The sequence below is a fragment of the Lolium perenne genome, chromosome 7 (assembly GCF_019359855.2).
Source record: "Lolium perenne isolate Kyuss_39 chromosome 7, Kyuss_2.0, whole genome shotgun sequence".
Lineage (NCBI taxonomy): Eukaryota > Viridiplantae > Streptophyta > Magnoliopsida > Poales > Poaceae > Lolium > Lolium perenne.
The window spans coordinates 198,886,729-198,893,713 of record NC_067250.2 but is presented as its reverse complement, the minus strand read 5'-3'; the positions used below and the strand labels follow the sequence as shown (position 1 = coordinate 198,893,713).

The 6,985-nt window shown below is 40.8% G+C and overlaps 1 long non-coding RNA gene across 13 annotated transcripts; it reads left to right on the top strand.

Moving 5' to 3' along the window:
• Positions 1 to 241: 241 nt before the first annotated feature.
• Positions 242 to 6,112, top strand: LOC127314538 (uncharacterized). 13 transcript variants are annotated; one of them, XR_011748454.1, is made up of 9 exons: positions 243 to 888; positions 984 to 1,103; positions 1,187 to 1,655; positions 2,406 to 2,475; positions 2,599 to 2,706; positions 3,297 to 3,403; positions 4,504 to 4,565; positions 5,330 to 5,748; positions 5,849 to 6,112. It is a non-coding gene; the product is annotated as an uncharacterized lncRNA (long non-coding RNA). The 13 variants fall into 13 exon arrangements; XR_011748457.1 differs by having other exon boundaries at positions 244 to 888; positions 2,599 to 3,403; positions 4,531 to 4,565; positions 5,338 to 5,389; positions 5,495 to 5,748; XR_011748452.1 differs by having other exon boundaries at positions 242 to 888; positions 3,297 to 4,565.
• Positions 6,113 to 6,985: the final 873 nt, after the last annotated feature.

The window sequence follows — 6,985 nt, the reverse complement described above, 5'->3', positions numbered from 1 at the left end:
AGTTTGGTGAAAAAAATGCAAATTAACTCATAGTGTGCACTATATATCCGAAATACATGCATATGTATACGTAAAATATAAGTGTACGTAAAAAAATCTACATACTGCCTACAAAGTAGTATAAATACTACCAAAATAGTTTTATATCTACACTACTTAAAAAGGAGGAACATGTTCCTTATTCTGCCTGCAACCAATACGTCCGATCGTCGTCGTCTACTCCCATCCCGCCTGGGCCAAGCCCAACAAACAAGTAGCACTACGCCCGTGCAGTCATCCAGGTCGTCCCCGTCAACACGGACTCGCGCAGTCCTTGGCCTCCTTGTCATCTCCTTCCCCCCCAGCACCTAATCCCGCCGCCACCGCCCCGAATCTCGGCCACATGCCTGCGCCCTCTTGATGGAGACGGAGACAGCGACGGCGCGTTGCCTCATACCCCGGTGGCCGGGGCTGGAGGACGCCGTGGATGGCGATCTCCATAGGCTGCTCGGTAGACAAGACCCGCACCTGGCCGTGTAATCCTCCACGGGATCCGTGGACGCCGCGACATCTCCTTCCACCGATTCCTCTTCCGTTGGTTCCACATCCGCCGCCCAGGCTTGGCGCAGATCCCACCGATTCCTATTCCGCTCGAATTCTCCATCCGCGTGACTCCCTTCGATCTCAGAGGAAGAGGGAGGGAGGTGTTACGTGGTTGCTACGTCTTCCAGCGGAATAACCCCCGTTGTACTTCGCTCGGCCTTCCTTCGTGGCGACGCTGCTTCCGGGGTTTCTCTGCGGACTTCCCTCCGCACAATGTGACCTGCATTGAGGCCGAGATGGCGAGACCCTCACGCCTACCACTACTTGTTCCATCCTCCTTGGAGTAGGGTTAGAGCTGCTGCATAGGTTGCCGAAACTGGTCGTTCAACAACACCTTGTCGCACACTGCCTATCCTCCTCGGACTGTAATTGATTATGCTTTTTGATCTTCATTTTGACAGGTAGTATTCATTCCGGTTCAGTCAATTTCTACAGGCAAATCTTGGCGTCTTATGTGATACTACTACATTGATTTGGGGAATTCTTGAAATGAGAATACCTGATGGCTGGCTGGCAGCCAGGTGAGCGACCTCTTACTCCCAGACCTCATCTCTGTATTCTTATGTAATCCATGTCCTAATGTATGTGTACCATGTTTTCTTAGATCATTTATGTGTATAAATGATGCCATGATACTGTATGCGGCATTTTATTGAGAGGGTGCGAACTGAAAGTGTGAAACAGTTGTTTACGTGTTCATGTTCTTCAACAGTTATTCTTCCGACTATTAGATGCTTTGCCGAAACATTCAGTGAGTGAGATCCATGAGAAATACTTATGATTATATCTTGAGGGAACACTTGTATATTGATCTGCATGGACTGATATTTTTTCTATCTCAAACATGACAATGCCATCTATTCTTAAAGAGGACATCTGGTAGAAAACATCTTCAGCCATGGGTTTTCTGCACATATATTTTTCAGCATCAATGCTGCAGTGCTGGAGGCACTCAACTCAAAATGGCAGGGTAGAAGGAATATGTGGAGTACGCTGAGGGACGGGCAGCTGGCTTTTATACGCGGTTGACAGTTTCGACGATGATTGATATGATGCCCTTGTATATGTACGAGGTAAGGTATTGCCTTGGGACTTGTTTAGTGTTTTTTAGATCCTTGGGCGTGTATTGATCTGTAGTAAGTCTTTTAGAAATCTTTCATTCACCTTCCGTTTTTTCTGATATTGGTTACTCTTCAAATAAAGAAATTGCTACTTTAAAACTTTAGCTGTCCTAATGAGTAAATCCTAATAAGTGTCACAAATACATGGTTGTGATAATTGTCTTCCATAACTGTTCTGACAATAGATCCACCCCCACTGAGAGGATCTAAGTTTCCCGTAATATTATAAAGGCTAGGCTCAGATTATGTATTATTTTTTAGTTCGTTTTTGGTGATCAGTCTTTCATGTTCAATATGTTCAATAATAGTACTCCCGACCTTCGGTATGTAAGAAAAATCCTTTTGTCTGTCTGTCAAATGACTCGATGTAAGAAAAATCCTTTTGTTAAATTGCATAGAACCGTTATAGGCTTTTTTTAGCCAATGAGAGCTATTTGAAGCACATAATCAAATTGAGCCAACAACAACAACTGTAAGCATGACGCGACTTCACGTGCTTTTAATTGGTTTTTCGTATCTATGAAAGTGTTTTCCACATGATCTACTTAAATATATCCAACTTTCTAATATATGCCTTTTGTCAAAAGCCAATCTTTACTACTCTGCATTTTGTTCTACGATTTTTCTTCCTTTTTGAAATCCAGAATTATTATCAGAGATGTTTTTTGGGGTAATTCTTTTTTGTTGATGTTCTTGGCGCAGAGCATTGGGTCGGAGAGTAGCTGGAGCAGGAAGGTAACAAGGCAACATCCTTTCACTCTGAAGACCTCAGGTATCCACAACAACAACAAAAGAAACAATTATTCATCCCGCTTGTGTATGTTCGGAGAGTGGGTTCAGAAATTGTGTATGGTTGGTAACTGAAGAAAATGTACCTCTCTGTTCTGCTGCTCAGAAAATAGGAAGGAGGAAGGAAATTTTGGGGGAGAGGATGATGCTGCTGGAGGAGAGACTGCGCAACCTGCCCACGCAAGGTATTCCGTGGACCACCGATAAATAGGAGGTACGTGAACTATGAATCACACCAGGTTCTCGGTTCATTATTCCCTTCTCACTTTACTACTAGAGCAATGAGCATGGTCACGATGGTGTGCCACATCAAGGTTAACTGCAAAACATCAAGTTCTTCAGTGAAGTATAAGACCATGTTTTCTTGTAACCAAAATTTGCAACTTTGTTCAAGTTCAACGTTACTTTAGTATCCTTTTTCAGGATGTAGAATCTAGCAAGACCGCCAATGAAAGAGCCCACTGAACCCATATGCAGTAACCTGAGGTTTTTCTTTGATTCTATGAAGGGAATTAATTTTGTTTTCTGCTTCTGATGATGTGATTTTTGCAACGAGCACGATGATTGGGCGTGAGTATTTCCCACCAAGATTTCAAAATTCATTGAAAATCTGTGGATGGTAGCAATCAAGGCTAGCAGAAAGTGGGCGTTCAGTAGTGAAGAGACGAATTAAATTAAACCTCATTATCCTTAATGTTAAAACTAGCAAGGGTGAAAGTTTATGGAGTTTTGGAATATACTATTAGCATGATCCTTTTACAACAAAAATTGATTAATAATATATTCCAATGATCACTGCACAAGGATTCGAATTTTGACATCGTCGACTTGCTCTAGCAGAAGGCATGACAAGGGGACCGCTCTGGCAGACATGCATCTCCACTGACTTCAGGACCTCCCAAACGCCTAAGGTAGCTGGCCTTAAAAAATATTTTGTTGCTCATTGTCTATCCTATGCTGAAATTGATCTTGCTCATTGCAGCGCATATGCATTTCTTCTAAAGTCGTTACATCTTGTGCTAGAGCAGTAGTTACTGACGATTCTTGTGATGGTTCTCGTTATGAAAGTTGTATCTATTATCCTATCTAGAGACATTTCTTACTTGGATCTTAAATTAAATCTCATCGGTTCATTTTGCTCTACAGTTTGTTCACCCAAACATTACAGTCTCGTGTCATTCAGTATGTTGTACTGCATTTTCTTATGTGGAGTCAAGTGATAGTGTTAAGGAGTATTAGTATTCAGCAAATCTGGAGCATTTTCGAATTGCTTTCACATATTTTGATTATCTATATGGGACTAGCATATGTTGTGTTTATCACTTAGCAAACCGGTTAATATTGTAAAGAAGAACCTCAAGTTTCAGAAATATGCATGGAACACGGAAGTTCATGGGACTAGCATATGGGACTAGCATATGCTGTGCATCTTTCCACTATAAGAACAAATATTCACTTCTGGAATTGTAGTTACTCTCTTTTTCGGGTGTCAAGAATAGAGGCTTACACAATGGCCTTTCTTGCATTGTTGTAGTGTGGACTTTAATTTTGTTCACCAACCAAGGTGCGAGTAAATGCTGGTGCAATTTAAAATGTTCTTTTTTGCATTGCTACAGTATAGATCCATCATTGCTACAGTCTACTCTTTTTTAATGCTTAGGTATTTTATAAATTCTACTGTTTAGTGACCTGAATGCTTTTAGGCAATGATAGATGTACTTTAATTTTCTTAGTTAACCAAAAATTTCTGTCCCATCCTTCTTCAATTCAGTAACTTCGTGCCTAGGTGCGTCACGGCAAAACTGAATTGTTTTTTCTCTGTTGTGGAGTTGATGTTGGTTGGTGGTCTCTTTGGACCATCAGAAATGTCTCTTGGTTTTTGAAAAGAAAATGGTGAGAAACCCAACTGACAGTCATGATTGTCCTCTTGACCTCCGTGATGATCTGACCAAGTTTACATCACATGCTTTGGACCGAACAAAATTCTGAATACAATTCTTTTTTACAACAGCTGATCCTGTCCTGAAAATGTTGGCAGTTCCATGGGGTTTGACTTCAAAGACACCAGCTAATGTATGTTGTCTCACCAGCCTGTAGACTCCTGCTATCCCGAGCACACAAGTTTGTAGACTGCTGCTATCCTGAGCACACAAGTTTGGAACTAGACCTCAACGATAAACGATACTGCCTGTATGACTATACCGAAACAACTCAAAATCTCCATGTGCATGACATGAAGTTCGTACTATTTTGTTCATACATCTTTATAGCTTCACATCTAAGTTCAAAACCTCTTCTTTTGTTGCATCTATTTAATTGTTTTCAAATAAAATTATATGTGTTATATTGTTATCAATGTCACTCATATGGCCTTGAGAAAATAAATAAAATACTAGACTGCAATAATGATTGATTGTTTACTTCTAGACATCCTTTTATGTGGCATTCAAAGACATTTTCATTTATCATATAAGAGGGATCGAGGCCTGGTTAGAAACCAATTGCGTTTTTGTAGTCGGTCTGTTTGAAATGGATAAGGGACCAACCACTGATATGCTAAATATTAGTGGCTTAGTTAACAATTCTTTATTTTTTAAATAGGTCTGATACACCAAAAAATTATTAGTGGCATAGTATTCCAGTATAATTAAGCTAAATGAATGAATTATTAGGACGACAAAATGTACCCTAAGCAAAGTAAATCAACCAATTTGGTATCTTCTCCTTTTCCTGGAGATATTAGTAGTTGGTCTGCTTAAATGGTTCTGTAATGTGTTTCACCATTTAAGTTTAGAATGTTGACCTTCTAAAAATAGGAGAGTACTAATATATGCCAGGGATACAGATGAGGGCCATATAAAGTACTCTGAGATTGAGCAAGCATGTGGATTTAAAAGGTCCGTTTTTTCTCTAATCTTACAAAATATTTCCAAAACTTATAAGGTATATTAAGGTAAAATTAGCAACTAATAGATATTATGGCACCATTGTCATGTATATAGTTTAGCCAATACATATATTCACAGGCCTGGGTGAGTGGGTATTGGAAGCTAAAACTATGACAGGAAGTCATATGGGTGAACGTCTGTACATACCTAGAATTGTGCTGAATGCACCATCTACAAAATGGCCTTTCACGCTGCTGCGCCAGGAAAGTACCCAATCTGATTTTGCTATCCAATGATAATTTACAAAATTCAGGGTCCAAAGCTTGATAAGGTTGGCATCTATTTGTCAAAGACTATGTATTTGCACGGTCAGTACTATGTTGCCCCTCTCATGCTCTTGCCTTCTTGATATATGCATTTTGTATATTCAGTTGATTAATATTGTTCTTGATTGTTTCTTTTAACCAGGGTTCACTCTACTGAAAGCACCAAGCTTCCTGCTCTTCTTGTGTTGGGATTTTTGATGCCAAACTGCTTAAGATAGCTGAGTCTGAAGCGCAAGTTTTGCCATTAGTCTATGCTCAAACCTTTTGTCATCTTCTGTTCTATCTGTATAAATACATGGAGCTGTTTCATGTGTAATGCTTCAGCTTGAGCATGTTGATTTGGCCCAGTAGGTGTGTCAACTATTGAATTTATCTGTCAGCATGAACATGGTACGGCTGTTTTATCTATATTTTCTACTCCGGTAGCTATTTCCATGCTATGCTATAGTCAGCCCTCTGCTTTCTATACTTCATGTTGTTGTATATAGCTGTACTCATATATCGTTTCAATCAGTTTACTCGACAATGACATGACTATGGTCTCTGTGAAATTAGTTTTTTTCCTTTTCTTTTCTAAATTTTATTTATTTGTCAGACTACTGAAGATAAGCTTTAGCAGGTTAGGCAAACTAGGAATAGAATTCATAATTTCTTTCTGTAACTTATACACTTAATTTTCTTCAGTACAAAAATTTCAGTTAACATGTGCATAGAACGCTTAAGTTATTACAAACACGGATAGCAGCATGGAATTGTTTTTCTACATGCAACATGGAATTATTGTGTACTGTCGGAATAACTCTGATACTATGTAGCTTTCACTGCATGTCTCAGCATATATCGCTTCATACCTCATACCAGGAAGTGCCAAACCAGTTCACATCCGCTCGAGCAGTCCTGTTGACTATTTGTCTCATGTGGCTCTCCATAAGACGATGCCTGGTACCAACGAGACATTCCTCTTCGCTCAGGAACACGCTGGCTAGGTCGTCGACGCCGGCCGGCTGGATCTTGGCTTGCGGTAGAGCCCCATCACCGTAAATGCCAAGAGAATTGCCACGACCGCGTTGGGTGGACGGTAGCAGGAAGGTGCGAGGCTGGTCGGCCGGTAAAACAAGGCGCGCAGAGGACAACAACGGCTTGACCCGCGCGCCGGCTAGCACGGCAAAGGATGAAGCGAGGCGGCGGTCGTGCATCGATTACTGGCGGTGGCGCCTCATGTCTCCTCGGTACTTCATTCATTTCGGTCTCCAGTTACTTTGGTCGCCGGTGGTAACCG